Source organism: Rhagoletis zephyria, unplaced genomic scaffold (assembly GCF_001687245.7).
Source record: "Rhagoletis zephyria isolate East Lansing unplaced genomic scaffold, Rhagoletis_zephyria_1.1 Rzeph_scaffold_02626, whole genome shotgun sequence".
NCBI classification, from domain to species: domain Eukaryota; kingdom Metazoa; phylum Arthropoda; class Insecta; order Diptera; family Tephritidae; genus Rhagoletis; species Rhagoletis zephyria.
Genome location: NW_016159710.1, coordinates 17,460 through 43,348, shown reverse-complemented (window position 1 = coordinate 43,348; position 25,889 = coordinate 17,460). Strand labels below are relative to the sequence as shown.

Genomic DNA, 25,889 nt, shown 5'->3' with positions numbered 1-25,889 from the left:
ACCAAAGTTTTCCGATCGAAAACATATTGATTTTCAAAAATACTCTACCTATATTATTTTTACGAAAAATTGTTTTTCCCCATATAAAATACATGAAAAACTTTGAGCGCTTTGAGCGATCTCTAAATATTTTTTTATTTCAAAATAAAATATATATATATAAATTTTTCGATATATATATATAACAGTTTTTTCTGATATATAACAATTATAAATCATTAAAATTTCGACTTTACTTGTTTTGGACCACCCTAGTGTACATACATATGTAAAGCGAACCGCTTAATGTGCTATGAAGTTGTCTTAGGGACTTTCTACTCCAGTTCTATTGTGATAAACTTTTTATATGTATATTTTTTAGATTAGTATAGTATGTACATACATATGTACGTCATCAAGTCCTTATTACTTACCGGCCAAAAATTTGACTAACACCCAAGTTTCCAGTGGCGTCACCGAATGATGATACACATGCAACCACGTTATTTGTGACGATTTTTTCCGCAGCACAAAGAATATTGTGTCAGCAAATTCGGTCAGTTTCGAGAGGTAGTAAATGTAGCACAGATTTAACATCTGAAAAATTATGAAATATGGAAATTAAAAATTTAGTATAATTCTGGTTGTTAAATTCAATTTATAAGCATATAAAATTTCAAATTTTAAACAAAAAATATATCCTTTACTTAGCATTGCATTTTTAATCAGCAGTTCGTGGGCTGCTCATTATACCTAATTATTGGCTCTTAGCTACTTAAATGGAAGAGTTACTTATATCACAAAAACACATAACGGGACAATTAGTGGTATAAGAGGTATCGATCTTGACAATTTTATCAGAAATCTTTGTTTTATTAACTAGTGGGCCAAAGAGAAGGCAACCCTTTTCAAAAACGGAAAAAACCTATTCCAAGTGCTTCATCTAAATCTAACAGGCGTAACTTTTAAAAGGAGGGAGAAAATTTAATTTTGTTTTCGGCTCAGACCCAAACCGTCAAGACATTGTAACGTCAAACAAAAAGGAGAACAAATAGTTAATATATACAAACGTATACGAATATATTCATGGGCGTAGCCAGGTAGGCAGGGGGGTGCTACCCCCTAACTTTAAAATTTTCCTTATATATATATAAAAGAGTACCCTGAAATACCAGCTTAATAGGGTCGAGCCCCTCCCCTAAATTTCATTCTGCCTACGCCGATGAATATATAGGTTACAGGTTTAAATGCAGCGGTTGAAATTTAATTTGAAAAAAAAAAGTTTAAAGTAATCTCCCCGCAAAAAGTTGTGCGAATAATCTCTTAAAAAAGTATTCCGCGAATTTATTGGAGAACGTTACTTACTGCTGTGTTCTCATGTAGGTTTTAAAATTTATGAACTCTTTAAATACATTTTTTCATAACAAAATTTGTGTTTAAAGGGCAGATAAATTTTAAAACCTACTTGAGAAAATGGCCCTTAGTCAACGAAACTTCAAATGCGGCGTTGGCCTGTAAGAAAACTATTTTTTTTAGAAACCTGAGAAATTCGTTTTGAATGACAGCTGGCTCTAATTTTTACCACTCTAATATAAAGGGGAATAATTAGTATCTGCATAGGACAAGCTCGAACAAAATCGAACAGTTACTTCCATAATAAAAGTGGTTTTCTTTGAGATTGCTCCCGGAATCATCACGAATTAGACGCATTTTTACATCGCTTCTTCTATTAAAACATTGTTTTTTTTTTTGTGGTACATTCCATTATTTTAGTCTCAATCTTTCTTCTCTGCGCTTGCTATGAATTTCATATGAACATACAAATATTTCATTCAAAGTCATTTTATTGGTACACGACCTTCCACAACAGGCACGCGTCATGATTAAGTATTCACCATAAAAGAGATTCGCATCTTCTTCGTCAAAGAAAAAGGTAAGAAAAAACTCAAAGGTATTCAAATTTTTTTTAGCGATACATTAGTCAACAATTTTATTTTTAATGCTTATACTTTGTATAAATATTTAATACATACATATGTACATATTTATATACTATTATATTTAATACAAACTGTAAAATTTACATAAAAATATAAAAAAAATACTAGGGTGTTGCTCAGCAATAGTCGAAAAGTTGCATAAATAATTTTGGCGATTGTTTGATTTATTTTGTTTGTTGCTTCATATTACTAAAATTTTTTTTGTTTATTTACTACGGTAAACATACATACATATCATAGCGTTTTTAGGTATGTATTTATTTTTGTAGCGAGTGTCTATGGTGCGTCTGGTAGGCCACTAAGGAAATTGGCTGTTGGTGAAAATAAACAAAAGATAGCGAATATTGAGCTACAATGAGTGAAATAGTATAAAGAAGAACTGCTAATGGGCTTGAAATTGTGGGAATAAATCGACTGCAAGTAAACACCAATCAGGAAATGCTTAACATCAAGCTATATTGTACAGATAAAGCTGCCTCTAAGCTAATCAATTTCAATGAAATTGTTCCGCAAAAATTCTAAATTTTCAACATCCGTTAACAAAAACAAACAAAAACAAAGTTGCTGGAAAGTCTGATTTTGGAGCACTTTATTATTTAAAGAGCACAAAATGTATTTGCATGACAAACCTTTTTTTGCATAAAGAGAACCGATTGAAAGCCAGCTTTTAGACTGTCGACAAGAAATCCGCCATGTAGTATTTATCTATCATTCCTAGACTAAATTTACCACATTTCGGTTTTATTGAGATCTGAAAACAGTTCACGTACTCTATAGCAGTTTTTAGGGTATGTCTGATATACAACTAGGCATAGTATTTAACAAAATTTCAAAAAAATAAAAAAATTTTTCGGTGTTAACATCAATACGAAACATGTAAGAAAAGTGCTGACTTCGGATATGCCGAAGGCTTCAATCAAGGGATGGCAATGTCCCGGTGTTTTTTAGGTCCCGAAAATCCCAGGATTTCAAGTATTTCGTAATGGAAGAGATAGGGATCATTACCTTCAAATGGCTTACGACTACCTTTTGACTCTTCCACCTACAAGTGTTGAGGCCCAAATATGTATGTTTTTCATCAGCAGGTTTTGTGTGTAACAACTCCAGGTTCGAATTAGAAGACTACGCTTTGAATGCTTTACTGCTCTAACGTACATATTTTAAGTGCAATAATGACAACACCGGCACAAAAAAAAAAAACAAAATATTTATATAAATGTCACAAAAACTCATATCTAAACGATCAGTTGTGTTAGAGATATACGTTATACATATGTAACCGATCTTGATAATTTTTCAGTAATCTTTGACGATTTGTAAGTAAACAGCTCACAAAAAATTCAGTGTTTTAGCTATCTAAATTAAAGACCCCTTATCTGAATAATGAGCTTTGTGTGAGCTATAAGTAATAGTGGGCCGATTGTCATGATTTCATCAGCATATCTTGGGCGATTTATTAGTAAAAAGCTTACAAATATCACAAAAGCTCATATCTGAACAATCTGTTGTACATATCTTATAGAACACCGACCTTACAGATTTCATCAGTAGACTTTTCTTTCTATGATTTATTAGTAAAAAGCTTACAAATATCACAAAAGCTCATATCTGAACAATCTGTTGTACATATCTTATAGAACACCGACCTTACAGATTTCCTCAGTAGACTTTTCTTGATTGATAAGTAAATTTATCACTAAATGTTATGGTTTTATTATTCAAAATAAAAGAGTCTTAAATATATGGGATTTATGTGATACATGCGAGCCATATTATATAGTGGTGCGATCATACCTGTTGCGACAAATGATGCATACATTCTTTCTATATTTGAAGTTAGATCTCTAGCAATTCATGGTTGAAAACTGTATTGAAAATATATATATATATATATGCGCGTACACACATACAGGCAGACTGATGTTTTAACTTCATTTTCGAATTCAGCAGAAAAAAGGACTTTAGAAATGATGGTAAAGGTTGGAAACGTTTTTTATTTCTGTAAACTTGTGTTATTGGGCCCTACAGAGGGCGATCGATGCTTCTAAATGCAAGAAACTTTCCCAAGAATGAAGGTCAAATAATTTTTTTTAAGCTTTCTTTATATTTCACATGGTCCACTATGAATTTAAAAAAAGCGCTGATTTTTTTTGCACTTTGGAGGACAGAAGCAACAACAGAATACACGTAAAGGGTGTTTTAGATGCCTTAAATAAGCACAAATTTTTTTTTTTTACCATTCTATCGTTTAGAAACTGCAATAAAGTACAACTAAATGTTATTTTTGCTGTAGTGCTAAGTACTACCTGTTCAATATGTCTTGTAATATAAACATTTCAATTTCCAGATTATGAAATTATGAACAGCTTTGTGTTGCAGATTGAGTTAATCAGTGTTATCATGTCACATATTTTATAGTAAAAAATAAATAGTAATTATTTTTTATTATTATTTAATTTTCTCGGTACATTGTCAATGTTACATTTAACAACTCTGTAATTGGAGGTGTGGAAATACCAATACCGGAAATTCCATTTTAGTTTAGTTGCTTTTTCGTTTTAAAGCGTGAATTTTCGCAACTGCTGGTAAGTAGAGCTTAGTGTCCTCGAGCAGGTAGAACAAAAGTGTGTGTGTATACACATACTGGCATATATATGTACGAAGTCATGCACATGTACATACATACATATGTACTTACACATATATATTTATATTTGCTTGCTACAGTGTAAATACAAATTTATGACTGGTTTTTTTAACGCGCAACAAAGTGCTTAAGTTAAGCTTTTTGTGTATTTGTTTTTCCCAACATTGGTTTTATTTATTTTAGTTGCGCTTGGGTAATCAGGACTAACATGCTTCAGGCGTGTCTATAAATACAAAATCAATTTCAAATTGTTAAATTAATAGAACCTTTAGAGATTTATTGCTTTTGTATAAGGTTTTAAGCTTCACTTTAGTTCGATTTTCTACCTTCACTTATCTATAAGATACACTTAAACAGTCCACATATAAGTAAGTCACAGAATTATGAGCTTTATTCACCTATCTAACCGTTTTATACCCTGCTTTCAGTGTTTATACTGTTGTGATTTTCCTACTAAAATTGGTGGGATTATTACCTCTTCATAGGTTGGAGGTTTAACTCTGCTTTGATAACCCTATTGAAAGTTGCTGAGAAGATAACCCTACGTATCTGAGGCTTACCATGGTTTGCTGGCCTTAATTTTATGGTAATAAAAATTTTATTAAACTCCTTACCAAAGATATGGAGACTCCATATTAAATATTTATTTATAGCCTTATTCATAACAAATAAAGTAAATTTAAAAAGCTCTATAAATTTACGTTTTCATACATTTTTCAATTTATAAACCTTTTTAAAGCTCCGAAATTATTCTGTATATGGCTGTTGTTATTTAAACGTATTTTATTTAGAAATATTCTTCGTTTTAATCGGAAATTCCACCGATTTCAATCTTCATTTCGCGAAAAGTTTAAAACGTCTCACAGACGTAGGTTATCATAGCAGGGTTGAGGAGAATTTTGGTAGGTTCTGGGTACACCTCTGCAGAATAGTGTTGCCAGACATACTTGTTACCAACGAATAAATGCAAATGTACTGATTTTATAAGCCTCGTACTGATTTGTACTTAACTAAAAGTATTGCCGCTTTAGTAAAAAAGCTTGGGCAATTTTTTTTTCAGGACTTGTTAGTTACAAAGTTGAAATTCACGGCCAAGAAAACGGACATTTAGGCAAGCTTGGGTTTGGGCGGCAGTTCTCTATGAGACTCAGTTAGACTCAGGGTCCTTTGTGATAGCGCTAGAGCGGGGACTGTAACAATTACAACTTTTATTAAAAAAATCGCTCTTTGACAATTATTTTTTGACTTTTATTTAATTCCTCCATAAGTAACAGTTCTTTCTGATTTTGATTTTATAAATCCAAAATAACAATTATATTTTATTTTTATCTAAATAATCTGTAAATAACAGTTATTTTTTATTTTTATATTATGTGTCTTAGATAACTGTTATTGAAGATTTTTAATTATAAATCAGTCACTGATTTTTATTTTTAAAGCCACACTTACAAAAGTCATTTGTATAAGTCGTAGTTAACTGCTGTTCTCCAACACCTTACTAACTGCGAAAAATTATAATGACTTTTATACGTATGACTTATAAAATAAAAGTCGGTAAATAAAAATCAAAAATTATTATTTTGGATTTACTAAGTAAAAATCAAAAAAAATTGTTAAATTTTTTTATATTTGCATAAAAATTACAAATAAAAATTTATTTTGAAATTTGATTCTCGGTGAAAAAAGAAATCGATTCGTATGTTTCACTTAGTTGGAGAATATTTCCTTCATAGTGAATTTTTCAATGACAATTGTCATCAACAACTGTTATGTTCGGTCCCTGCGCTAGAAGCTTACATTATCTCTATTCCCTTACCAAGAAGTGGGTAAGCTCTTAACACAAATTGTTTTGAGGTCATCAAAATCATCAATGATGTAACTCCAAAGAGTTTCTGCTCTACGTTTTTCGAGAGCCGAGCAATGGCAGCGAAGAGGTTGGATGATTTCCTCTTTGACCCCGACCTTACATCTGCTGCAGTATTCGTTCTAGATTGCGCCAAGTCTGGCTACGTAGAATCCAATTCGGCAAAATCCGATCCAGTTACTAGACTTAGTGCGATGGGGCGATATTGTTGGCCAGAATGTTATGTCAATATGACTGGCTGTTTCCATTTGCAATTTTTCATTGGTAATTTCCCTTAATATCGTAACGGCCGTTTACTTAGACAATGTCTTTATGGAATGTTGCACCCATCTCGCTAAGAGATCGGCGGCATTTATCGACTACTTTTTAAGTCAGAGATCTTTTTCAGTAAAAATTTAGATATCAAGACTAGAGATCCTATCACACTATACCAGTGATACCAGCATCAGTTCCGCTTGACTAGCAACGCAGTATCTACTCATGTAGTACACTGGTGTATAACTTAATGTAAATTTATAAATTTTGGTGCAAATCTGATTAGATTGTACCAAACTTCATATATTTACACCAAGAAAGGTTGGTGCGGTGTAAGCGCTTTGTTGGCAGTTATCACGTTACGAAGCTAGCTAGTTTAGCTTTTACATCTACTTAATTTTCTTCGATATCCTTGGCGCAGAAGTGTACATCAGTTGCAGCATTGTGAAGCCGTCATCAACGGTAGGTCCCCAGTATAATTTCTTATCTACAATTAAGCCTAGATATGTACATATTAACCTGTGCGGTTCTGTGCAATGTAAAACCATTTAAGGTGATATTTTCGAGATAAAGACAGCTGCGTGTCTTTTAGCAAATAAAACTAGTTTAGATTTTAGGTAATTTACTTCCAAAGCACGGTTGCTACATCACCGCAACAGTTTATTTAGTGGTCTTTGTATAAGATTAGTCACACAGCTGCTTCTTCAACGTCTTAGGAGACGAAGCAAACAGATGAGCTTCGTCAGTGGTATCATAAAGGACTTTTCAGCCTCTGTCCCTTTGTTTGGTTGCAGCCGCTCTAAGCCAACCTAACCTATATCGAATATCGAAACATAAAAATTTGGCAAACCCTAGCGCAGGTAGACAAATACTCGTAGAAATACTCCAATCTGGAAATTAAACCGACCTATTAATAGCCCACGAAGCATCTGTTCTTCACGCAACAGGCCATACAATACTAACAAAAAATATATAAAGGCTTTTAATCTATGCGAAGGTATGACCGCAATATAATGCACTCTACTCAAATATGTAATAAAAGTCGATGAATCGACAAAATCTAACAACACTATGATAAACACGCTCATGTATGTACGGCTGTATGTACCTCAAGTAGTAATTGCAATGTTGCTAGACATACATATTAAGATACCAATAACGTAACGACATACACGTGCACGTCCACCAGAAGTATTAGGGCAAGCAGAAGAAACAAAAGTAGCAGTGGAAGGTAAGAGAAACGACCTTGATAGGCTGCATGTATTTGTTGTTATTACCTTTCATTTATGTACATATATACATATTTTTATACCAATAAACTTGAATCATTAGTATATCTATACGTATTACATACGTATAAGTTAGTTGTAGGTTTTCCTTGCTTTACTTTTTCATGTTCTTCAAGCAATTGCAATTGTGATTATTGTTCGGCAACGAGAACTAAGTACATACAATAATGATATAAACAGTGGAAATACGTAGATGTAAGTAAGTAATAATAATGTACCTAATACATAGCAGCCAGCATGAGTAGAATATGCCCGCTAACGATTTTTACCGCATTTGACAGCGTGAAGCATGAAGGAAACGTGCTAGTCAAGTGAGCAAGTGCTTAAAATGATTGCAAATAAAAAACTGATAGAGGGATGAGGGAAGTGGTATTTACATACATACATACGTACGTGTGTGTACGTATAGAAATAAATTTTTACTAACAAACAAATTTAGTCATTTTTGTTACACAAAATGGCTAAAATGGTGCTCAATGCAAGAACTGGAAATGGAAGTTGAATGCTCGCAGACATGCAGCTCACACGAAGAACAAAAAAAAACTTAAGAAGAAGAAGTGAGTAAAGAAGAAAAAGCAAAAAAAGGTAGGCCGCTCGCCAAGTCATCGTTGTTATGCCTAATTTGATAAGCATCATTTTCTTGTTGTAATCGGTGATCCAAGGAGCCAATTGCTGTCAGAAATTGGGAAAGAAGTTGATATGCGTTGAAAACAGAAATTGTTGCATTTGCTGAAAAATCAAAATTGCGCACGCGCGCAGAACCCACTCAAATAGAGAACAAACCCAAAGAAGTGTACACAATGCTTAAAGCAAGTGCAATCAACAGTAATCGTACATACATATGTATGTATGTATGTATTTGTGAGTAAATACATAGGCATTAAATGCTCGAATGAAATTTTGGCGCAAGCCCAGCGATGCGTTACAAAGTCATAGCAAACAAAAAATATATATACATATATAAAGATTAAGTTGTATAGCGAAGTAATAGAACAATATTAAAGACTTAAAAACAAATTGAAAATCGCAACAATAATGAACTCTCAATGTCTAGTAGCGGCAAGTAGACAGTCTGTGCTATGCAATTATTGTGCCATTAATATTCGTTGATTGTGTCATTGTCAAAATTTTAGACACACGCATAAATGTTGCTTGAAACAAATGAAAAATTTGCAATATACTCGTACTTAAAAAATAATGTAAAATTAGCCTTTAATTATATGACATCGCGGGCCGGTGAATTAATCGCCGGGTTCATTCGATAGCAGGCAATTTTTATAAGCTATTGTAACTTTACAAAGGCGTATTATGCATCTAAATACTATGAATAAGATCAATAAAAATTAAGATTTATTTTGCTCAGGCATCGCAAGTAACGGTAATTTTCAAAAATTTAGTTCAAAAGTAGGAACTAAAATTTGACTTATATTTTTTCAGTATAAAACAGAGGTTTGCAAGCTTTTTACGTTCATAGAACACTTTCAAAATTTAGCTGGTTTCGTGTGACCCCCTGCCAAAAGCCAAAAAACTTGAAAAAATTTTCGAGCCATCTATTAGGATTGGTGAGACCCGTAGCACCTACAAGATCTTAGCCAAGAAACCTGAAAATTAGTATCTTAAAGCTTCAAAATGCTTTTTTAAAATCTCAATACGATCTGTCAAAAATCAGTGAATTTTTTTTTTCTCCTTTAATTTTTTGCATACATAGTTTATTATCTGCCAACATTGATAGGTAACGCCGTTAAAACTAGATAAATTTTCGTGGACTCCCACTATCAACTTGTGAATAGTGGAGAACCCGAACTAATGTATTGAGGCGGTGCTCATGTTTCTCTACTTTACCAGGAGGAGATCAGAACAACAATAATGCTGCTTAGAAAGAATTAGGCTCGCAGAACGCTCGGTATATCGACAGAGCTCTTCAAAGCCGGCGACGAAGCCGTTGGATGCGTGACCCAGCGCGAGACTTGAATTTGTGTGTACTTCGCTTGACACAAAAGAAGGAAGGTAAGGAAAGAAAGGAATGTAATAACCATAAAATAGTGATTAAATGCTGATTTTAATTATTTTACGTATGATGATTACCGGCCCTGATATGAAATTATTGTGATTGTTCACACCTGTCTTGTTATCAAGTTATCTGCATGAGTGTAGGCTTAGGGAGCTTTTGAACTAGTTCGTTAGTTTGTTCATTAAAGTGAACTAAAATTTTCTGTGGCGACACTCCAATAATAATGGAAATGTAATTTTAACGCATATGGCATTTAGATTTTCGCTGTAAGGGCATAAAGAAACAAATGATCGGAATTTTACATCGTTTAGTGCATCGCCATAAACATGCTTTCGAGATTTTCGATGATGACGAAAAAATGAACACGACTGAATTGTGTGCAGAGGACCATCAACATATAGAAATTATTCCTTTTTGAAGTGAAACTTCTTTAGCGGCGGTTGGTTGGTTGGGAGTAAGATAGCAAATTCAGCGGAAATTCCACACGGAAATGGTGCAACGGAAATGAAGCAAATTAATTGGTTGGGTCTAAAACAAGTGCTTCTTGAGTGTATGCATATGGTATTAATTTAACAAAAATTTGCCAATAAAAGGTTAAAGAATAACACTAAGAAAAAGACCAATACAAGAATGAAAGTATCGGCGACTATGTACATAGATAAAGAAAAGAATAAAGGCCAAGGTAAATTTAAACACTTTACTTACATATATTAAAGCAAATGTGAAGAGGAATATGTAGATGAAAAAAATGATAAACATAAAGGTAAAAACAAAGATAAATATAAAAAAAAAGATGAGGATGAGGATATCGATATATGTAAAAATGAAGATCCAGGACGCAAGATTAAAATAAAGGTAGTTATAGAGAAAAGGATATATATAGATAGATAACCAGAGACTCAATCTAGGAACTATTTTGGGATTTTGAATATTTTCGGAATTCTCTATCGGTTTTGTTATCGATTTTGTTATCTAAATTTCTATCGATATTGTTTCGAATTTTTGCGGAGTTTATCGATATAATAATCACTATTTTTATCAATTTTGCTATCAACGTTCTTAACGATTTTGTAATCGACATTTTAGCGATATCTTTATCGGTTTTTTATCGATATTGTTATTGGTTTTGTTATCGACATTTTTATCGAAATTTTTATCGATATTTTTATCGAATTTTTATCGATTTTGTTATCGATATTGTTACATTATTTATCGATATTTTTATCGATTTATTAATCGATATTTTTATCGATTTTCTAATCGATTTTTGTTATCGCTTTTATTACCGATTTCGTTATCGATATTTTTATAGATTTTGTATCGATACTTTTATCGATTTTCTAATCGATTTTGCTACCAACATTATAATGGATTTTGCTATCGCCATTTTTATGAATTTTCGTCGATTTTGTTATCGATAGTTCGATGGATTTTACTATAGATTTTTTTGTGGATAGAGTATAAAGATTAAAATGAAGATAAAGGGAAACAGACTAATATAAATGTAATTAGAACGATCAGAGAGAGGAACAGGTATAACCTTAAGCAAAAACAGGTGTATGAATATAATTATGTATGTGTATTGGTTATGAGACAAAATAGATATGTAACGTAAGCTTCATTTAACCAACTTGGTCCAGGCGCACTTACTTTTTTTTACTTTATACATAAATTACTTAAAACTTTTATAAGTATGTGTTATAAAATAAAGCTTACATTTTTGTTGTTTTGTAACCCAGCTTCTAAATACTACCGAAGTAGTTTAGTTCAGTGAACTATAGTTGAATAAGATGAGCTAACTAAAACTCAGAAGAGCTAGTTCAATGAGCTGAACGAACTAGAAGTGAACTGATCTTTAAAGTTAACTAAAAAATCCAACTCTACTTGAGTGGTTATATTTTTATTCACTTTACAGCAATAAACGCCAATAATAATATATTTTTTTTTAATTTTAAGTATTCGTTTTATTTATCTCGCTTTTATTTAATTTATCATCTTTAATTTGTTTGTTTAATTGAACCGAATATTTCATAAGAATTTATTTCTCTTTTGTTTTAGCGAAATAATAAAAAAATAAAGTTAAAATAAAAATACTACAGAACAATAATTTTTAATCTGATAACCAGGCAAATGGGCAGACCCACACTATATAATTTTCTGGATTATGAAAAGAACAAATTTGTCGTTTGCACTTTAAAAGCAAAAATCCACCTTGTGTAACATATGTATGTATATCTTGTACAAATCACATGTCTTATACTAAGTTAATAAACGAATGTGATTGAATCTGACTCCACCAAAAAATATCTTTTGTTTATTAAAAAATCGGAGATGACCACACAATAACAAACCACGAAAACAAAGACAGAAACCTGAATATAAAACATTTAAGACGCTATATTAATCGAGTTAATTTACTTTAAGCGCTGGAAGCGAGTTGCTAAGTGAGAGCTGATTTCTTTTTATTTCACCATGGATGCATATGTATATATGTACATATGAATTTTATCTTTTTATCACATATTTATACATTCAATGGCCTTGAAAGTAAGCGACGAAAACAAAAATGAGCTAATCGGTTTCTGTGTATGCAGTAAAGTGAAGATGAAAGACACCGCAGAGGCTGCATTTTAAGGTATTCAGCTTACGGTAGAAAGTGCCCTGCGGGAAATGGAACAAGTTTGTAGCTAACTATTAACTAACTAGCTGTCGACTAGTGGGAACTATTTCTCAACTATTCCCTTTGGCCGTAACTAACTACTTTTGAAGAGGGCGATGACCGCAAAATAGTGATCCCTGGTTTCTTCTGCATTAGATGTCAACTAACTTGTAGCTACTTTTGAACATAAACGATCAACAAAAAAAATTGTTTCTATTTTTTATTTTTTCTATATATTTTATTTAATATTACATATTTGCTTATTTATTTTAATAATGTAAAATTTCGATCATTATCTTATTTGTCATGAATTTGAAAAAGAATCTGCGAAGTGCAGAAAAAAGTGTGTTGAAATTATTTCTGTAGGAGAACATTTAAATAGAAACTAGTAAAGAAAACAAACTCAAGATAAAGACTTTACAATTCATATAAAGTTAATTTTGTCATAGCTAATTAGAAGTTAGTTATTTATCGAAATCCCGCAAAAAAGCTAACTATAAGTTGGCTATTTTAATTAATTGACAAATTGATAATTTTTTTCTGCAGAGTAAGTAGTGAGTTGAAAGCATCTTGGTGACTGCTTTTTAATAATAAATAAGTATGGTGGTATTTTATGGTGAATTTCTCTATGACATTAGGTCGTTTTCTTTTCTACCGAAAAGTGTTACCATCGCATTGCCTCCTTCGCACAACTACTAAGGAAAGTGCAATGGAAAGGCAACATTTTTTTTTAGTAAAGAAAACGCCATAAAATATTTTACCCGAAAAACTTTTAGCTCATGCATATATATTTTAACTATTCTCGCGTTTTATTTACATACACTTGTACATAAGCGACGTGGTCGGTCTAGTTGATTAGCATATCAACTTGGAGCTGCCTGAAAAATGTCATTTGCTCTCAAAATTTTGTTTATTTAGTTTCTTTTTCTCTTTTTTCTTTTTAAGGCACGTGTAGGCATGAAGGTAGCTATGCAACTCACCCGCTTCGACATTGGACTATCTGAGTAGTCTACGGGTTCACACTTCAAATTGTAATTGGTCAGCCAACCGTGCCATCAGGTGCTGAAATATTCAGAAAAAAAAAACAAGTAAAATGATTCATGTTTAGTAGTAAAGCACCAAGTCTGCTTAGGATTAGTTCTACTAACTTCTATTTTTTATGGAAGCAATCTTACCTCGTAGAACATGTATGCGCTTAACGCCACCTGAAAGGCATTGTAGATGACCAATGTGCGTCGCAGTTGAAATGGTTTTCTGTCGCGCATGAACATGGGGCCTATTACGAGGACCCAAGACAGGTAGATGGCAACTAAACCGAATGTGTAAAGGGGATGCTCCATGAGGAGGAAAGCGTGTGGCGCGGGGATCTGAAAATTAAATTTTTATTTAATATACATACATAAAATTAGCAGTAAATTTTCGAAAATATAAAAATTTTAAAACCTCATTCACGCTAAAAAGGTATCTAGTTTTGTGAACATTCGCATTGAACTTAAATTTCATTCATTCATTTGGAAATACTACTCAGAGTGTTCTGAAGCCACACATGTATGTATTTGGTAATTTTATTTTAAAGCAGGAAGAGGTTAAAAATGAAGTTATATTAATATAACATTCGAGCTATGAGCTGTTTGTTAAATATTTTGCCAGCAAAATTTGGCTTATAAACCGGTGCATCAAGTCTATTTTGTTGATCTAGTTTGGTTAGATGTCCATTTGCAGCGACAAATGGCAAATTGGTATAATTTCTATAAGGCTGTTGTATACCTTCTTTCGTTGATTGCAATGCCAAAGTTCAGTGACACTAAAAGCTGTTGTTCTTATAAAATATGTTTTATAAAGAAATAGTAAACATTTACCATTTATAGGAATAAGCCATGAACTTTTTTTGGGGCTATTATTGTAGGTCATTGCTCTGGGTAGAGTTTATAATTAGGAAAAGTCTACTTGTCTGCAATTTTTGGCAAATTTTTGAATTCGCTAACTTAGAGTGAAAAGCTGCTAATTTCATATTTACAAATTTTATAGAGGAGGAAAAAACTTATTATTATTCATTTTCTTCATTCACATTTACTATTTATAGGAATACGCCATGAACTTTTTTTGGGGCTATTATTGTAGGTCATTGCTCTGGGTAGAATTTTATAATTAGGAAAAGTATACTTGTCTGCAATTTTTAGTAAATTTTTTAATTCGCTAGCTTAGAGTGAAAAGCTGCTAATTTCATATTTACAAATTTTACAGAGGAGGAAAAAACTTATTATTATTCATTTTCTTCAAGTATTTTGCAAAACTTTGAATCACTGCTATCGCTGCCCAATCGGAATTTTTCACTCCGTTATAGACTTTATCATTCCGCCACTCCCTCTTTCAATAAATCCCTCCAATTTGCCTGTATATTAAAATTTTCGTTTGCGAAAAATAATAATCTGGTATCATTTTTTTAATGGAATCACAAGAAAAGACAAAAAAAAAACGATTTATATGTATCTTTTAACAGAATGCAGAAAAAAAACATTTTTGTTGATATTTTTCAAAGGAAATTTAAAATTTCCAAGAAAATTTGCATGATCTAAACCTTAATATTTATTAAGGGATAAGCAGTTCCGTAATTCGTTTGAAAAAGTAGTCGACTTTTTTAACCAGTCTAATGTACATACATATTTAAATAGGTAAACAAAACTGTAGTGTAGAAGCGCGCCTTCTACTCAGCAGCGCATGGGTTCAAGCCCTGGTCAAAGCAACATCACAAAAAAAAAATTATAAAAGAGGTTTTTTTCTTAACAGCGGTCGCCCCCTCGGCAGGCAATGGCAAATCTCGGAGTGTATTTCTGCCATGAAAAAGAGCTCCTCATTAAAATATAATCGCCGTTCGGATTCGGCGCAAAACTGTAGGTCTCTCTTCTTTGTGTGACAACGTCAAGGCGCATGCCGCAAATCGGAGGAGAAGCGCGGCCACACACTAACAAATGTGTAAGCGCCAATCTATTAGTATTATTATTAATAAACAAAACTAATTTCAACCAACATATCACACACCATTTTCAAAAGTGACACAATTCAAAATTTGTCATTATTTTTGAAAACTATGCGCTAAAAATGTACACTGAGCATTTATTTACCTCTCAGCGAAAGCTGGGGCAAACTTTTGTTATAATTTAATCCAAAAACTTATCATGTGCTAAGAAATGGAGTTTTACATTTTGTGACCAACACGCAAACACCTTTAGTCTAACGCTTTTGCTGTTAAAGTTGCCCTTTTTCGTTAAAGATTCAGATGGAAATTCCTGTATGAAGAAGACAAATCGAAAGGATGTTCAAGTTTCATAGATTTTTTCTTTGTTGAACAAATATCGTATCTAAATAAGGGTAAGAACATAGTGGAGCAGCGAGCAAAGAGCATCGAGGAAAGCGTCGATTTCAAACGCATATGTTTCAATGGGAAAGCGCCAGTGATGAGCAAAGCTACCTCTTCGCTTTGCTCGCCGCTCCACTATGTTTTGACTCTAAGCTTTTCCGGGATGAGCAAAGAAAACTTAGTTTCTTTAAAAAAAGCTCGCTTCCAGTAGTCATAAACATCATTTGTAAACCTTTTTAAAGCAAAGAGCAGAATTCCGATATAGGTCGGTGTTTTACTCAGCCCTCGATAAGTAAGTATGTTTGTATGTATGCACCAAATATTATCCTTTCTATGCTACAATTTTACTATGAGTTTAATGAGAGACAAAATCGACAAATCAGTTCTGCCTTAATACTATGATTTTCTTATTTCAGTTCGTTCACAAACCTACATGGGCTTCTATGTGCATTAGGTGTCCCAAAAAATAAAAGAAACAGAGTTCTCCGATCGAAAAATATTGATCTTCAAGAATTCCTTACCATTTCTACGAAAAGTGGTTTTTTCCCATATAAAATATAAGGAAAACTTTGAGCGCTTTGAGCAACCTCTAAATATCTTTTTATTTCAAAACAAAAAAATAGAGGTGTATTTTTTCGAAATAGAGCAATTCTAGGGGGTGAAGGCATTAAAATTCCAACTTTACTTTTTCACATGCATTTTTGGAACACCCTTATATACCGACATCCATCGGCAAATCTTTCCCACTAAGATTGTTTTTAAATGGTCAGAATGAGACTAAAAATAAAAACCGAAGATTCTGTGTTGGCAATGCAAGAATATTCACATTTTCCGATCCCTGCTGCAGACTAGAAAAAATAAGTCTGATGAGGAGCTGCTATAACTTCTAGCGCTTAGATATTGTTGTTTTTCCCATTTCCTCAATAACACTACTGAAATAAATATTAATGCGCCACAATAAAAATTTACAAATAACTACATATCTTTTAAAACCTGCAGTATAATTTTTATTTACTTATTGTTGTAAATATCTGCAAAATATACTAAACTCTTTTTTGCAAAATGAAACATACGTGGCGAAGCTAGTAAATACATTAATACAAAAAAAAAACATTAACAGTACACTTGTATACATTATAATAATTGTAACTATAATGTGTTTAATGGATCTCCCGGTCACAGTGTATACATCAGCACCTATTTACATAACTACACATACATACACATGTCCTCATGACTTTAAAATTAACCCAGTGAAAGGCTGTAGCAATTAAAAGCAGAATATTTAAAATAAGAGCTTTAAAGGGGTTTCATTCTCATCTAGACATTCAAATAAATAAATACAGCTAATATATACATAATACATTGCGATTGCATGTAGGTCTATGCGCATTAGACTGTGCGACCAGGAGATCTATTGTACCCCCGAAATTTTTATATGGAATCAAAAAAAAAATTACACTAGTTTTATTTGGCACAGTCACATGTAAAATAAAGTAATGATTGCTTTCTAAAGCTACCAAGTATTCGAATAATGTATACCAAGCAGTCGTACAAATTCTAATTATATTTTTATGTAATTAGCAATTATTTAGGTATGTGGATGTGACATAATAAAATTACTAGCTGTTATATTAAAATAACTTACTCAGCGCACTTTGCTATACCCTACAAATTGCATAATGGAATTCTAGTTAAATATATGCAAACATGTTTTAAGTAATATCAGAAAAATATTGCGTTGCTTATGAATAAGTGATATTTTTGCTGGCCCATCTAGTGGGTAAATAGTGAATCGATTGGTTGCCAACCCGGTAGCTCGTGCTTCAAGTAAGCGCTGTGCAAGAGTAGACCTTATCCTTTATATTTTAAAGTAATAATAACACTCTGCTACAAAAAAAACCGAATATACCTGAAACATTACATAGTGCAAGTTGTAGATGGAGTCGAATAAAAAATAGAAATATAGTGATTATTATTAGTGTTGTCAATATTTGACTATTTATCTTAACATTTTTACAAACATAGTTTTGCCTTTTCATGAGTTTCACCTGAAAAAAAATCATCAGAAAATTTACCATCCGCTCATAGTAAAACCATGGAAACCAAGAGTGAAAAGTGAACCGGTTCGGGGTAAATGAAACTCATGATAAGGCTAAGTATATTCTTTAACAAAAACCATATAAATCGATGTTTCAGTCTTTGTGCAATATTTAAAAAAAAAAAAATCTACAAACTTTCATAAAAATTCTGAGCACTTTAATTTGATTTGGGACTTAAAGTTCGTTTGGGACTCTAATTTTTTTTGTGAGGCTATGTCAGGCGTTTTCTTCCATATAGAAAATGATCTACGATTTTTTTATATAGCGAAAATGAGAGCAACACTTTCAATAAAAAAAATCCCAAAAATAAACGGTAAGCTACTTTAAATTTGCACTTAATTATAACAAAATTAAATGGGTAATAAAACTGCATACTCAAAATTTTTGTAAAAAATCGAATTAAAGAGGTCGAAATTGTTTCGTAAGTTTGTTAGTTTTTTTATTTAATATATATTATATATACATTTTTATAAGCAAATAATTAAACTTTAAATAAATTAAGATAAATGGTCGAATTTTATCAAGATGTGCGTGTCGTAAAGTTATGATAGCACTACAGGTTTCTTATAGCCGTTTTTACAAATCAAATATGGATGAGAGTTTTCAACGACTATACAGTTTTCAACTATAACCATCGGTTATTGCAAAAATATCAATGACTGTTGTCAAATGTGTGAGTTGTTTTGAAAGTATGTACATTATGTCATATAAAAGTTTAAGATTATCGTCAATTTCTTCACGATCCAATAACCTTGATGTACCGCCTTTCCAATGAAAAAATTAATTATCGAAATCGGTTAACGTGGTCCAAAGTTATGCGGTAAAATACATAAAAAAAATAAAAAATATTCCGACAAACTGATAACCCTCTCCGTTTTGTGAAGTCGATTAAAATTAAATTGATGCCCCATTTAGTGAAACCAAATTTAAGAAAAAATACGGGCGATGCCCCGTCCAATTTCCAATTATTTTATGAAAACCCGATTTTTTGCTAAAGAGCCATTGTAAATACCAGTTAAGTACTGAAGGTTATGATTTTCAGTTCAGCATGCAGAAATTAGCCCTACCTCTTCTTCTATGTTTTGTAAAAATTTCATAGCTGTATCGATCACCAGTATCTCAGTAGAACAAAATATGTATTCATTTTTACTACGGGAGTATACTTATGTAAATTCAAAACTTCATAGATGTTTTTCACGAGTTTTGCTTCTTTTTTTTTTGATTTGTGACACTATTGAAGTAAATAAGAGATATGTATGTAGGTAATATGTATGTATAAAAAATTTTTTATAAATTTTCACACCTCGGTAAAGTAGCATTGATATAAATCTGAATAGCTACTTGCGCAACTGTTTTTTTAACTTTATGTTAGCTAATAAATATGTGTTTAAGTTTTATAATTTTTCTAGCGCAAACGCTTGCACGCGCTTAACATTTGCCGCGATTAATCGTTTATTTATTCTCATTGTAAACAATCTAATTAAATATAAGAATCTGAATAAAGTAAACAACTAAGCAGTACGTGTGTTCATAGAGTTAATGGCCAGTTAACAATATTCTTATAAGAATGCGGTGCTCGGCCAGCCATGTACCCGCTAGGAAAAATTTATCCTAGATAGAGGCATTTTAGTTTCAATAGTAGTAGAGTAAAGTGTAAAAATTTCATGGAATTTTTTAATTTATTTATATTAAAATTCATTTGTAACATTTTTTATTGCTTTCGAAAGCTGAGCGCCTATTGTGTTTATAGACCTTTTTATTAAACAAGTAATTTTGAGGCAGAAAGCACAACCGACTTCAATTCTCATATACAAATTTAGGAGTACCGTTCATTTTTTCATGATCCAATGAGCGGATCTAAAAAAAATTACAGCACGACCCTTAAGGTACCTTCTTTCCGATAAAAAAAAAAAAAAATAAAAAAATGAAATCGGTTCACGCTGTCCAAAGTTATGCGGTGGCATATAGTAAAAGATATATATTTTTTATATTTTAGAGACGGTTGATTGAGACGTGATGCTAAATATGCAGCTCGTAGTACTTACAGAGCTATTGAGCTAAGGCTCAAGATGCTCAATTATTGGCTACAGCGTTAAGAGCCAGCAGCAAGTTACACAGAGGGTGAACAACAATTTATTGGGGATTATTTATGTACATTTACCACAATTCACAGTAAGTAATTTAGTTCGAAATTAGCGGCTGATCATAGTTATTATAAAGTATTTTCTCCATTAACGCCCTATTATTTTGTTTGCACTTGCATATGGATGTATGCAAATGTACTTATAGGTTCATAGTTAAATTCATTCACTTTTTATATAGAGCAAGGTTCGCGTCTTAAGTCTTTTGTTTATTTCTGACGTATTCGACGAACGTGCTTTACTAATTAAAAACGAATACATTTTATCTTAAACTAGCATTTAAATAGCAGTAAAAGTTGCAAGTGTAAATACAAGGCGGTTGCATGCTCAGATGCGCACAAAAATTCAAAAGACTACTCTCATAGAGCAAGCGACCTAACAGCGAGTACATAGTACAATACAACAATACACTAAAAACAAGTACGTACATACATAGGTACATACATATACACATATTTCAAACATGCTCCATTATAAAAAAAAAAAATACAAGTACTTAGTTATAAGAAAATGTAAAGGAGGAAATTGACAATTATTTATTTGACTTATTCTTCAACCACGTAAATGCCATTTAATTACTCTAATAATTGTCACAGTTAGAAGAAGCAAGCGGCTGCAAACAGTTGGCATTGTCAAGGTTATCAATTTTAATTGCTTTACATACATTTTTATTATACAAGTACATACATACATATATAAGCACATGGTGCAAAGGTTTGTAAGGCTATGTAAACTTTTTCAAGTGCATGGTTTACGCACAGAATTATACATATATACGTGTTTTTATCTTTGGCTATTAACCACAATTTTCAAGTTCAACGATGCCTCAATGAAAAGTTTATACACTATTGTTATATCATAGCTCGTGGTAAAAAAAATTGTTTACGAACAAGAAAGTTAATCTAAAGCCAAATTTTAGTTTAGTTTTTAAATCAAAATTTGAAAAAAGGACATTTTTAGAAGAGAATTTGTTTGAGATCGTAAGTTTAGAATTTATGGTACGTATTAGTAAACTATGACTAAAAATTTAGAATGCAATTAATTTTTCCTATAACCTCACCGATCAAACAGTCGCATAGCGAAACGCCATTAACCGGCATTTTTAATGTTATTTAAAAGCCAGTCGTGGCGGTTGGCAAAGCAATGCAAAAATTATAACTAAATTTTCGCTGAACTCTTAAATGTTAAAATACAAGGCAGGATTCTTTTTCGTTCCTAAACCACATCAGATTATTTTTCAATTCGCTTTATATATATTTGTTTTTTTTCGAAATTAAGAGCTTCTGCCAGAAAATGGTAGGAGTCTAAGTTTGTCAGCCATTCACGTTAGACAAAAGTTGAAAAGGTTTAAAATTTAACAAACAAAAAAGTTTCAAGGCTGACACTGAAAAAATTGCAAAAGTAGAAAAGTGACCGCTACAGTAATTGCACTTTGCACCAAAATTTTTGACGAATTTTATTTCGAAAATGGGACCAAATAAATTTTATAGATTTCCTGATGATGATTTTCTAGCACGTCCAGTTTTTGAAAATAAAGAAAATTTTTGAAGCATCAAAAAATTAAAAAAAAATTAAAAAATGGATTTATATCTAGTTATTTCGAGGAAAAAAATGCGTATTAATGAAACTCCAATTCGTCTGACGGATATTCAGCCTTATCATGAGTTTCATTTTCCCCGAACTGGCTTTTCACACTTGGTTTCCATGGTTTTACTATGGGCGGATGACAAATTTTCGGGTGAAATTTTTTTCAGGTGAAACTCAGGATAAAGCAGATTATCTCATGCCAATGAGTTGAGAAGATATAAAATTTAAAATACTATTTGTATTTGTTTTTAATGTAAAAAGTATCCTTAGTCGATTTCATTTTTATTCCTTCTAAAAAATGGCAAACAAATTTTTACTCTTTCGGAACTTTTTCACTGACTACTCAACTCTTTGACCTGAGGTAGAATCTATCAGACTGGATTTTCATTAATGCGCCGTTTTTTTCCTCGTTTCTAAGCAGTGCACGATTATATTTTTACCATCGGAAGCGTTCACAAAAATAATGCAGTCATATGCAGAAAAAAAAATAAATTAGCCCATTTTCTTAAAATTTGTTGCTTTTATTATCCTGAAGCCATGACTTTTTCACGCTGTTTTTAAGCGAATTTTCGGTGTGCGCGAGTTTTTTTTTTTTTTCTGATTTTTTTTTTCTAGTGTTATTTATTCTTAAATGCTAGTTTTCTTTACAACAAAAAAAATAGTAAACGCTCAGTAAACAAATTATGTGACATATTTTTATGTTAGGCGTTTCATTGTCACCCGTTTATTGTTCATTCAAATAAGTTTATAAGCTTTCGGCGCCCATTTAACCCACATGTGCGCCACTGACCTGCTCAAGCAAGTTTAAGTGCTAGGTAATGCATCTTAATTGCAACTTAGTTATCCACTAAAACCTATTTGTGAGTAATTTATGTATGTATGTATTTGTTGCTCTATACTTGATTTGTTACCAGACAAACTGTTAACTGTTCATATTTGTCGTCTAAATAGCAGTTGTCCGGCGCAAAGAAATAAATATAGTACGGTGGATAACTTTCCATACAAAAAACAAAAATAAAAAATCGGTACCCTTTTCCATTTGAATTATAAAATTGGCTTTATTTTAAGACTTCTGTGGTAATATTTCGGAAAAATATTAAGATTTATGTGAGCTGAACCTATTTGAAAATGCCTCCAAAAATCGAGTTTTTTATAAATAAATTAAGTTTTTTAAAATAAATTTTCTAAAAAAAATATCTCAAATTATAAAAGAGGTTGAGCTGCTTACGTTTAAAGTCTGCAAACAAATTTATTCAAACACACGTAAATCTTAAGTTTTATGGTTCCGGTGGAAAGCTGCTACTTTTATTGGTGATTCACCCTAATGTTTCTTACAGACTATACAATGCCGTTCAGCGACGCTACTGGTACCTAACGCAACATATATGTATGTATGTATGTATCTACATTCATGTATTAGCTTGTCACTTATTTTTATCGAGTAGTTAAACCTTTAAGTCTTGCAGAACAATTCTATTAGTGATGGATAATTTTATGCCAATGTGAAAATTTTCTACTTACTAACCGACTAGTTTAAGTCTTTTTTTTTTGCACATATTCATCAACAAATGCTGGCTATACAATTAAATATGAGAAACAGAATAAAAGTACATATTCTTTCTGCGTAAGGGTCTTAAATGAATTACTTATTTAATTGGTTTGTTTTGAATGGAATATTTTTATAGATCACATCCGCATTGAACGAATCGATTATTTGAAAGAAAACAATTTTAAATTTTAATAATTGTATGACTTTTAAATAAATAGCAGAAGTATTTTCACGTGTAAGCAAGTATTTTCAAAGTGTTGGAAAAGTTGTACACACATTTGTTATTTTGCTTTCAGAACATGTGAGTGTGAAATGGCATATCTCTTTATTTTATCTTACATATTTATGCGATTGGCAAGCGTCTCGCCGCCTATGTAAAGTGAAGGGCAAACTTTGCGCTCAAATTATTGCTACACTTCGTTCATAGTTTGACCGCGCTAACGTATAATTTTGTGAGTTTCCCTACAAAAGCTCTTTATGGGGTCAAGAACATATAATTAGCTACACATAACTAATTTTCAAAGTGTGTTTATTGTAAATAATTGTATTAGGTACGAGTACGTATGTGCATATGTAGATACAAATACGCACAGACTTTTTGACAAACTGGTAGATTAAGTAAGTTTTTCCAAAACCTACATGAGTAACAGAAAATAATATTTTTGTTTAATGCTTTGGGGATATGTGAGAAATTTAATAAGTGCAACAAATGTTTTAATTTATTTTATATAAATATATGTACCAACATCTTGGCACTGTTTATGGGTGCTAAGATTAGCTCTTAGTATATGCACTTCTGTTATAAGGTAGAGATTAGGTTGTTCTATTAATCGCCTTTTTTCAAAGCCGGGTTTCGAGTTTGAAAAAAAATCCGTTTCCCGAATTTCTAAATAAAAAAGAGATAAACCGGTTTTATTTTACAGATAAGGTTGTTAAATTTTTCGCATTTTTTCAAAGACGGGTTTCAAGTTTGAAAGAAAAAAACCGGTTCCTAACTATTACGTAAAGAGAAAACTCGGTAAACCGGCTTTATTTTACTTAAGTGAAAAATTCACGCTTGGGCTTATTTGAACATTTTTAGTACTTTTATTTAATTTTCCTGGATTTTTTTTTTTTGTTTTTTTTCCTATTTATGTTCGCCTAATAACAAATCATGTTCAATAATTTTATAAAGCGTTAGGCCACTTTTAATAAAAAATTAGTCTGAAAAACAACAATTCTTTTTTTATTTGATTAGCGCTCTTGCCACCGTAACCGATTGCTTAGAGGTGCCTACTGTCGATCGGTAGGTCCATGGTTTAATTGTGTTGCCAGTGCCATAAAAAAACACTTTTCTTATAGCGGGCGCTCCTCCGCAGACAATGGCAAGCCTCCAAGTGCACCAAAGAGCTTCTCGTAAAAACTGTAGAGCTCCCTTCATATGTGTTACAAACTCAAGACGTTCGGCCAAACACGTATGTAAGCGCTAAACTTTGATTTCAACAAAAACAAATACTTAGGTATTAAGGAGCTGTTAGAAATTAAATTTAAAAAACTTGAGTATTTAGTAGCGGCTAAATACTAAAGTATAAAAAGTAAAGTTTTTAGCAAGCGCTAAATACTCTGGTCTGGTTTCTATATTTGCCAATAGATTTATCGATATATATATCACGATAGTTTTCGATATGTCTATCGATTTATATTTCGATATTCTTATAGTTACATTTATCGATATTTGTATCAACATATTTATCGATATATTTATCAACTTATAGCCCCGAAAGCCCATCGAAGTTGTCTGGAAAATTCTGAAATAGTCCCCACAATACCGAAAATCCCGAAATAGTCCCAAAATTGGCGTCTCAAAAATCCTAAACAAACCTTCTAGAAAACCCCGAAATATTCTCGAAAATCTTGAATCAGTCCGTATTAGTCTCGAAAATCCCGAAATGCTTTAATTTTGCCGGAGTAATTGTGGTTTGTTATCCAGTATTTAGTAAAGACAGAGTCACTAAATACATACGCGGTACTTAGCAACATCCAAAATACTTAAGTTAATAATACTAAGGTATTTACCACAGTATAAATACATAAATTCTTTTGTACGTAGTCGCTAATACTTAGTAAATACAATTTTTCCCCTAATTGGTACATATATACGTGTCATTAAAATAAGTTTGAATATGGAAAAATGCCCAAAAACATTTTTCGTAATAAACAAACAGCCGAGTTCGTGTCTTAAGTCTTTTGTATTTCGGACGAGCAGGGACAGAAACTATTAGGTGATAATACGAGTCCAAAAACAAAATAAATTCCATTTCTTATGTTTTCTTCCGGATCCGGGTTCGATTCCTTCTCTCACCAATATCAACGTTTTCTTCTACAACGGTCGCCCCGACTGGCAATGGCAAACCTGCAAATTCCATTTTTATACCCGAGCGCACTTGTGCACAAGGGTATTATAACTTT

The 25,889-nt window shown here is 32.0% G+C and overlaps 1 pseudogene; it reads right to left on the bottom strand.

Annotated features, from left to right (window-relative positions):
- Positions 1-25,889, bottom strand: part of LOC108367306 (elongation of very long chain fatty acids protein 1-like) — a 58,101-nt pseudogene that overhangs the window by 31,710 nt on the left and 502 nt on the right.